An 11,045-nucleotide genomic window follows, 5' to 3' on the forward strand; every position below is an offset into this window, starting at 1 on the left:
GTTTTTCAACACAGGTTCCCTTTTATACGTTTCAGCTGGGACAGCGGCGCTGTGGCTTGCTTGGCGCTGCCCACGGTGCTGAACTAAACAGCAGAGAGGCAATTGAAAAATCTAATTTCTCTCTATCTTAAGAACTTTCACTTATACAAAAACAGACTGAACGGATATATATAACAGACCTGCTGGGGCAGTGGACTGAGAGCAGGGGACACAAACAGGCTGGATAAGATGGTCAAGAAGGCCAGTAGCGTGGTTGGGGTGGAGCTGGACTGTAGCGAGGGTGGCGGAGAGGAGGAACCTTGCTAAGCTCCAGGCCATCAGGGAAAACCCCTCCCACCCACTATACACAGACTTGGCTGACAGGAGGAGCATGTTATACGCTCACACTACCTAAATGCAGCACTGAACGGCACAGGAAGTCCTTCATTCCGACAGCCATCAGACTATACAATGCATCACTGTGCCTCACTGCATCACTGAGCACAGAGTGACAATTACCATCTTCCTGGACTCTTACTTTTGAAACAGCACTGTGCATTATTACACCTACTGTAGACTTCAGTATATTTTTACTGTATTTATTTACTGTATCTTTTATTCTATTTTTATTCTATTTCATTTTATTCTATTCTTAGGCCATTTGTTTTGTTATTCTTATTTGTGACTTGTTCTGTCTAAAATGTTTAATGTTGAGTGATTTGCAGTGTCAAATTTCCCTCAGGATAATACATTTCTATTCTATTCTATTCTATATCTTTGAAAAGTCTCCATTTATTCAACACTTCTGAATTCACTGACCAACTGAACTGAACTGACAAAAATAAGGTGCATAAAAAAGCAAAATAAATTCCTCCACAGGCTACTCACCATCATAAGTAGAGCGGCAAGCGGCGTTTGGGGACAGAGTGAAATCTTCTTAAAACCACCACAAAGCCCGTGTCAAGTTTCTTTAATAGTTGTCATACAGAAGTACAGAATACTTTTGTACAAAATGCTTCTCACTGTTGCGCTCCAGAGACTGTGCATGACAAGATAAGCATGAAACAAAAACATAGTAAAAATTAGAAGAAAAAAAAGAGGTCACAGTGTTCAGTTTAGACATATGTACAATGTTCGTAGACGTGGTTACCATACAATATACAATACTGTGCAGTGTACTAATATACAATACTATATAGTGCAAGGCATAAATGGACGAGGTGCAGTTTAGGTACAATTCACAGTAGGTGTACGAGTTGTAGTGCAAATCCTTTATCAATAAATATAAAGTGTAAGTGTGTTTGTGTGATCTAAAGTGTGGAGAGTGGGTGCTGCAGTGTGTTGTTTGTTTGAGTGAGTGTGTGTGTGCGTGTGGGTGTGTGTGCTGTGTGCATTTGATGGTTGTTGCATAGTGATTATTGTTCGTTTAGCGATTATTGTTCGTTTAGCAGCCTGATGGCCTGGGGATAGAAGCTCCTTCTGAGTCTTTCTGTGCTCGCCATAAGACTCCGGTATCGCTTGCCTGACGGCAGCAGTTCAAAGAGGCAGTTGTTCGGGTGGCTCGAGTCCTTAATAATTCTCTTAGCCTTCCCCTTGCACCGCTTGTTGTAAATGTTCTGGAGGGTGGGAAGCCCCCCTCTAATTGTGCGTTCGGCTGAACGTGTCACTCTTTGTAGTCTGCTACGGTCTTGTGCAGTGCTATTCCCAAACCAGGAGGTGATGTTGCCGGTCAGGATGCTCTCTATTGTACATGAGTAGAAGTTCCTAAGGATCTTCTGACTGACTTGGAACTTCCTTAGGCGCCTGAGGAAGTAGAGGCGTTGTCGTGCCTTCTTCACAACACTGTCAATGTGTGTGGTCCATGTCAAGTCCTCGGATATGTGGGCTCCGAGGTACTTGAAACTGTTCACTCTCTCAACTGGTGCCCCGTCGATGCTGAGGGGGCTGTAGTCCTTGACCCCCGACCTCCTGAAGTCCACAATCATCTCTTTTGTTTTGCTGACGTTCAGGGAGAGGCAGTTCTCCTGACACCACTGTGACAGGTTCTCTACCTCTTCCAGGTAGGCCCTTTCGTCGTTGGCAGAGATCAGGCCCACCACTACTGTGTCATCAGCAAATTTGATGATGGTGTTGTTGTTCCGCTGTGCTACGCAGTCATGTGTGTACAGGGAGTAGAGGAGGGGGCTCAGAACACAGCCCTGGGGGGCCCCTATGTTGAGCGTGATGGATGAGGAGGTGCAGTTGCCGGCTCTTACCACCTGGGGTCTGCCCGTCAGGAAGTCCAGGACCCACTGGCACAGGTCATAGTTCAAGCCCAGGTCCCTGAGCTTGGCTATGAGTTTGGAGGGGACTATGGTATTGAATGCTGAGCTGTAGTCGATGAACAGCATTCTCACATAGTTCCCCTTCCTCTTGTCCAGATGTGATGCTGCTGTGTGCAGCACATGGGCTATGGCGTCCTCCGTGGACCTGTTGGGGCGATATGCAAATTGCAGAGGGTCCAGGTTGATTGGGAGGGAGGAACAGATGTAGCCCTTCACTAGCTTCTCAAAGCACTTCATGGCTATGGAGGTGAGGGCTACAGGGCGGTAGTCGTTGAGGCAAGCGGGCGTAGATTTTTTGGGTACAGGGATGATGGTGGACTTCTTCAGACAGGTGGGGATGACGGCCTGTTCCAAGGACAGGTTGAAGATGTCAGTGAATACCGGGGCCAGTTGGTCGGCACAGACTTTTAGGACGCGGCCGGGGATGCCGTCCGGTCCTGCTGCCTTCCTGATATCCACTTTTTTAAAGATCCGTCTCACCTCATGCTCTGTTACCCTGAACACTGAGTCTCCATCAGCAGACCCCCCCCCCCCCATTGCCGTGGTTTGTAGGCTGGTGTTGTTATTCACAGCCTCAAACCTCGCATAGAAGGAGTTGAGATCATTTGCTAAGGAGATGTCACTGTTCAGTTTGAGGGGGGTTCCTTTGTAGTCTGTCATTGTTCTGAGGCCCTGCCACATGCCTCTAGAGTCAGCCTGTTCAAACTGAAGTTCAACTTTATCCTTGTAACGCCGTTTTGCCTCTATTACTGCTCTCCTGACGTTGTATCTTGCCATCTTGTGTTCTTCCATGTTGCCTGTCACCAGCCCGGTGTTGTATGCTGATGTGCGCACTTTCAGAGCCTCACGGACGGATTTGTCTACCCAGGGCTTTTGGTTTGGGTAGATATTAATTTTGGTGGTGGGGATTATTACTTCTACCTGAGTACAGACATAGTCAATCACCGTTTCGGTGTATTCGTTAATATTGGCTGTGTTATCACGGAGTACACTCCATTCTGTGCTTCCCAGCACTGCTTGGAGTGACTCTACTGACGTCACGGTCCAACGCTTAACCTCTCGCGAGACCACCGGCGTTCGCTTGAGACACTGTTTGTACTTAGGCAAAAGAAAAATTGCTGCGTGATCGCTTTTACCGAATGGACTAAGAGCCTGTGACTTGTACCCATTCTTAAATTGCGAGTATACATGGTCTAATATGTTCTCGCCTCTGGTGGGACAGGTCACATGCTGATAGAAATTCGGCAGCACCTTTTTAAGACGCGCGCTGTTGAAATCCCCCAAGACCAAAATGGCCGCGTCAACGTTAGCTGCCTGGAGTTTGTTTACCTCGTCGTGAAGTTTTGAAAGTGCGACCTCAGTGTTCGCGTGTGGTGGAATGTACACTCCGATGAGGATGATGGACGTTAACTCTCTTGGGAGGAAGAAGGGTCGACATTTTATCGTGATAAACTCCAGGTCTGGGGAGCAGTGGTTAGACATTTCTTTTGTGTTGCCTAAATCGCACCACTCCTTGTTTATCATGAAGGCAATGCCGCCTCCTTTCTTCTTTAGTGACTCTAATGCCGTCCGGTCTTTTCGTAGAACGAAGAAGTGGTCTGCCGGTTCTATTGCATGATTCGGGACATCTGGACTCAGCCAAGTTTCTGTGAAACAGAGGACGTTACAATCCCGAATGTCCCTCTGGAATTGGATCCTTGCTCTGATGTCGTCCAATTTGTTTCCTATCGATTGCACATTGGCCAACAATATGCTGGGCAATGTGGTTCTGTGTCGTTTGGACCTCAGTCTGTTCCGGACCCCGGCTCTCTTTCCTCGTCTTCGCGGCGGCTTTTGTCCGTGGCCGGCATAACAAAGGATCTCATAGCACTGCTTAAGTTTAGTGTTAAAGTAGTTAGTTTAGTTATAGGAGCTGTGTTGGCATTTTCTTTTGTTTCTCCCTCTCTCACTAATTTACGGGAGAAAGAAAGGATAATGTCGTCACCACCGGAGAGTCTAGAACAGTGGTTCTCAAACTTTTTACACCAAGTACCACCTGAGAACGTAGCTGGCTCTCCAAGTACCACTATATGGCCGACGTTAAAATACAGTCTATTCAGCTATGCACAGTTCACGCAGGAGGCAAATGTATTCCTAATACCATTATTTATTGTTAACTTTTGTCAGACACAGCCACAATGTACAAAGGGGTAGCACTAGAACTAGCAAACTCTTCCACACAACTCATACAATGCAAGGGGCATTGAGAACATAATAAGTCACATAGCAAGTGAGAAAATTAAGAACAACTGTATTTCAGCAAATGTACTTAATTCTCTCTCTCTCTCCTTCTCTCTCTCTCTCTCTCTCTCTCTCTCTCTCTCTCTCTCTCTCTCTCTCTCTCTCTCTCTCTCTCTCTCTCTCTCTCTCTCACACAGCAAGCAATTGTCCTTCATTCTCTCTCTCTCACACTCTCTCACACACACACACACACACACACACACACACACACACACACACACACACACACACACACACACACACACACACACACACACACACACACACACACACACACACACACACACACACACAGCATGTTGTTGTCCATTGACAACTCACATAAGCAGGGCCGGACTGGGGAAATAATTCAGGCTGGGAAATATAGTGTGAAATATAGCCCCAGTCAGGCCACTTTCTAAGTGAGGGTCGCCCACCAGGAATGATTTTGTTACAAAGACTTAATTTCCTGCATTCTGGTGGAGGAATTTTGGAATTTTTACACTTTAAATGCCAGTTTGTGTGATGGTGTAGTATATTTCTACAGAATCCTACAATAATCTAAGGTTATTGTACAGTACAACGAGATTGCTATCTGGAAGGAGGAGAAAGGGATCATACGTGATAGAATTGTTGGTCTCCTCATCTGACTTAAGCAGATGAAGAATAAACGTGTACGCCAGACAACCAGAACTGTAGTTCAACTCAACTGATTTATTTGAGCCAGGGCCAAGAGTGAATAAAAGGTTGCCCTTCACATACAAGGATTATCAGAAAACATTAACATGTCTGCTGTGTACAGGAATCAACAAGGTTTGCATCTCAAACCCCAACAGGTACATAAAACAGTCATTTGTTAACATAATTTGAACATACATTGACAATACTGTAAGCCCTTTTTGCATATAAGTAAGCCTGGTTTCTAAGCTAAGTTACATTCTATTCTAACCAAACATACGGGTTCCATCCGGCTTACTTACATCAAAAGCAGTAGTCTCTCTGGTCGGGAGGGGTGGAGCCGCAGACCTGGGTTGGTTTGGTCTGGGCTCCTGAACTACCAATATGTTCGCTCTTATATACTATAATTTCTGGCCACTAATAGCACATTTTACTAATACAGTTGGTCCAATCAGGCGTCTTCTGTGGGGGGTTGGTTCTTGTCCCCGGGTGGGTTGGTGTCGTCTTCCCTCAGTGAACAGAAGGGGGGGTCTTGATGGCCCCCCCTCATTGGTGTGGTCTTTTGCTGCGTACAGAGGGGTTCTACTGATGGCCCCCGTCATGGTCTTCCTGTTGGGGACAGAAGGGGGGTCTTGATGGCCCCCCCTCCTTGGTGTGGTCTTTTGCTGCGTACAGAGGGGTTCTACTGATGGCCCCCGTCATGGTCTTCCTGTTGGGGACAGAAGGGGGGTCTTGATGGCCCCCCCTCCTTGGTGTGGCCAAATCTCCTCTAAATGAATCTATATGGCTATAGATGTCTAATATCATCCAAGTACAGTCAGTGCTTTCTCAGACTGATAAAAGACATCCTATGAAACCCCACAACCTTTATTCACCAGACTGACACGCTGTCTATCTGTGATAGATATACCAGGCTTCCATAACAAGAGTGTAATACCACTTGTTCCTCTGCTATTTAAAGTGAGCCTGTTTACTGTGGGGTGTGACTTCCCCTGTGGCCTTTTATGACCGGCAACTGTCGTTCTCTCCACTCCAGTCTTCCCCCTGATCGGGGGTTTGTTTGGACTGCACTTTTGGCTAAGTCCTGTTTTTACATTATGGATTCATTTCTTTTATTCACACATATTAGTTATGGAATTCAAGGTCAATATTTACCACAATGGCATCACAAATTATTGTTAAAAAAACACACAAAAAGTAAAATATTTTCAATATATCAAATGCAAAGTAAATTTTTCTGGGGGGGATTATTACAAGGATAGGCATGTGTCAATGATTAGCAACAACACAGATTTCTTTGTAATGTCAGATTTAACAACTCTTAAAAAAAAAAGGGCTGAAGTTGAATAAAAGATTTATGATTGTTTAGACTGCATTACTCTCTGTCACAGTGATCTCCTGGTTGTTCCCACTTAGGTTATCTAACTATCGCGCCGCCGCAACTAGAAACACTGGCCTGGCCTGCCTTTTTTTTTTTTTTTTTATCTTTTTCCCCCTCCATTTTTCCTCCGATTTTCTCCCATCCCAATGTTAGTCGTTATGCCAATTCCCAATCCCCTTCCTGGTCGCTGCGCACTTACCCCCCACAGTCGCCTGACAAAAAAAAATAAAAAAAGCCTGACGATGTGCATTGGGCCGCGGCTCTCTGACGCCTTATTTTCTGGGTCCCGGCCTGAAAAGTTTGGGAACCCCTGCACTACACCACCATGTACATGTCGAAATACTTCCCAAAGGTCAGTGAATTCCACGACGTCAACACCAGGGGCAGTTCCACAAATCATGTTCAACCCAGATTCGGCTCAAACAAGGGACTAAACACGTTTCGCAATTATGCCACAACAACAATGTGGAACGCCTTACCCACAGCTTTGACAACCCCCCCCCCCCAGGAGCCCGAAGAGGAGTGGGTCTGAGGCGGCCAGAAGATGATAAGATAAGATATTCCTAAGATTGTATACAGGAATAGGAAAATAGCGTTGGTAGCGGTATATGCCCCAAATTTGTACGAAGCTAATTTCTACACTACACTCACCAGAACAATGTTAGACCTTCCTGAATACTCATCTATAATTGGTGCGGATTTTAATGCCATTTGGGATCCTGGGATGGATAAATCTTATCCCACCTTTTCCAACGAACAAAAAAATTCATCTAATGCGTTAAAGGATTGGTCGAAGAATACAGGTGGAAATGATCTATGGCGATCACTCAACCCCACAACCCGGAAGTACTCTTGTCGATCTGCAAGACATAACACACTTTCCAGAATAGATTATGTTTTTGCATCCCCGAGACTATTTGATAACTATGACGTGGAAATGGTACCCAATGCATTATCAGATCACTGTTATTTACTCCTAAAAGGATCATTTGGTATACTGTCATCCCGAGCCCCAATATGGCGATTTAACTCGATATTGCTGAATAACAAGGAATTCATTACACAACTCAAAGAAGCTCTTTCAGTATTCCTACTGGAGAATGCGAAATCGGTGCCGGACCCCAGAATATTATGGATGTCGGTAAAGGGATTGATCAAGGATTTTACCGGGTGCTTTTCCTCCAAAATACGCAAGAATCGTTGCTCAAAACTGGCAGGGCTGGAAACGCTTTACTCTACGTTATTCTCTTCCTTACAATACAACTACTCGGTTCGACTGGAAACTCAAATTAATGTGTTAAAAAAAGAGATTAATGCCATTTATAAACAACAATCTGAAGTACAAATACGTAGCACAAGACAACAGCATTACTCTCAAGGTTCTAAACCAAGTCACCTACTAGCTATGCGATTAAGAGTCAACGCAAAATTTGCAGATATAACTACAATTAAAGCACAACAAGGACTTGTTACAGACCCTAAAAAAATCAACGAGACATTCAAAGAGTTCTACTCCAACTTGTATAAATCAGAAACGACCTTCGATCAAAACAAAATGGACACATATCTTAATCAAATTAACCTCCCTAAACTATCAGAGGATGACGCTAAACAGTTAGAAACACCCATCACACTAGATGAACTCAGGGAGGCCATATCTGAAATGCAAAGTGGTAGGGCTCCTGGAAGAGACGGTATCCCACCAGAAATGTACCTCTCATGTTGGGATGTAATTGGACCCCTATTACTTAATATGATTTTATACTCAATCAAGGAGGGGAACTTCCATAAGAACGACAATATTGCACTCATAACAGTCCTCCTTAAAAAAGACAAAGACCCCACCGATTGCGGTAGTTATAGACCATTAAGCCTCCTCGGAACCGATATCAAACTGTACTCTAAGGTATTAGCCATGCATCAGACTTCAAAAGCATATGACGTCTTTAGTTCATCCGGATCAGACTGGCTTCATAAGAGGCCGCTTGATCACGGATAATATAAGACGATTACTACACGTACTAGATGCCAGTAAGGATGACACCACACCTAAGGCGATGCTGTCCCTGGATGTGATGAAAGCTTTTGATAGGTTGGAATGGTCTTATCTATGGGCAGTATTAGAAAGGATGGGGTTAGGAAAAGGATTCATTGATATGATTAAAGTATTATACAAAGACCCATCGGCCATGATTACAACAGGTATAATCACCTCCGAAAATCTTTCCGGTATCACGCTCTTCTAGACAGGGTTGCCCTCTTAGTCCCGGACTATTCGATTTATCATTAGAGCCTTTAGCACAATATATAAGACAATCCCAATCCATAGAACCAATCGCAATCAAGGGCACACAACATAAAATTAGTTTATATGCGGACGACGTAATACTGTTCATGCAAAACCCTAACACCGCAATGCCTCATCTTCTCAAGTTGATTGATGACTTTGGCAATCTATCGGGATTTAGGATAAATTGGCCAAAGTCGGCTTTCCTTCCACTTAATGCCCCTGCAAAAAATATACTCCCTCCAGAAGAAATACCAATGGTTAAACACTTTAGATGTTTGGGAGTTGAAGTATTCCCTACTATAAGCCAAACGGTGAAGTACAATTACATAAAAATCCAAAATAAGATCAAATACGACTTTGACAGGTGGTCAAAACTTAAAAACTCAGTACAGGCACGGGTATCAATAGTTAAGATGGATGTCCTACCAAGAATCAACTTCATTAGCTCAATGCTACCGTTACCCCCTCCAGATGGTTACTGGAAAAAATTACACTCTACCGCATACAAATTTATTTGGAATAACAAACCACCACGTATAAAAAGATCCACCGCACAGAGAAACAAAACCGACGGAGGTATGGCATTTCCAGATTTGTACCACTATTTTAAGGCGTACACTTTAAGACCACTGACAACCTGGTTTGATCCCCAAGCATCAGTATCCTGGAGAAATTTAGAAGTAAATATAGTAGCACCACATAGACTGCAGGACATAGTATACACCAAATTATCAATTAAGCAATGCGAATTGAAATTTGGCCCCATTATTACTCATGCGATCCGGATATGGCGTGAAACACAAAAAAAATATTCTAACCCACATAAATGGCATAGTCATACTCCCCTATTCAATAACAATGCACTCCTGATTGGAAAACGACCTATAAGATACCCTAAATGGGAAAAGCAGGGCATACACACATTAGGAGACGTTTTCAACAAACTGGTTTTTTGTAGATATGAAGAAATACATAAAAAATGTAATCTCACCAGTTCCACATATTATTTTTACGCACAGTTATTGTTATGTTTGAAGGCTCATGGAGTCCCATTAAGGATTCCAATTGAACACCACAGATACCACAAATTCTTCTATGAAAGAGAGACATCAAGAGGTTTTGTATCAGATTTTTATCATCAATTACTAACGTCCTCGTATGGAATCCTCCACCTAGACTCAGTCTGGAGGAGGGATATACCAGACCTGGAAATAAATTTTGATTGGCAAGAAGCCTGGGCAAATGTTCGACTTGCGTCACGTAACCCGGACCATCAACAAATCAATCTTAACTATATTCATAGGACATACCTGACTCCTATAAGATTGAACAGAATGGGACTTAAACAAGACTCCAGATGCTCCTTATGTACAAATGGGGATGAGGGTACATTTATGCACATGTACTGGGATTGCCCACCAGTTAAGATATTCTGGAAAGAAGTGTCCCAGCAATTATCAAATTTCTTAATTCTGAATATACCTGTACACCCCTCTGTATTGCTGTTGAATGATGTTTTTGAGTTTGCAGTCCCTATACAGCTAAAGAGATTCGTTTTATCTGGTATCACAGCGGCTAAAAAGCTGATAGCATCACGATGGTTTCAACCGGAAGAAATGTGCCGGAAGGTTTGGATTCTTACATATCTCAATGTGATTTATCTTGAAATATCTACAGCAAGAATTTTCGGTGTCAGTGAATCCAAAATTGCAATGTGGTTAGAAGTGGTGGAGAGAATAAAAGCTAGCATATGAATTGTAGTGCCTGGGTAGGAGCGAATGATAATGGATGGATTATCCAAGTGGGGGTCCGGGGGGGGGGGGGGGGGGGGAGCGAGCGAGAGCATATTGTGTAGTGTATTAGATAACAAGTATTAGGTGTATATCTCGTATAATACATTTATTTAAATGGTGATTTCATTGGATGTGTACTGTTAATTAATGCTTGTATATCTAATTTTATGTTGTTATGTTTATGTTTAAAAAATAATAAAAAAAAAAAAAAATATATAAGATATTCCTTTATTAATCCCCTTGGCGAAATGCAGGCATCATAGCAGCATGGGGGGGGGGGGGGCAGTTAGTGGAAGACATGGTACAGGTCATATAATTATAGTACAGTGGAGAAGTAAAAA

Source organism: Notolepis coatsorum, assembly GCF_963971535.1.
Source record: "Notolepis coatsorum genome assembly, chromosome: 11".
NCBI lineage: Eukaryota > Metazoa > Chordata > Actinopteri > Aulopiformes > Paralepididae > Notolepis > Notolepis coatsorum.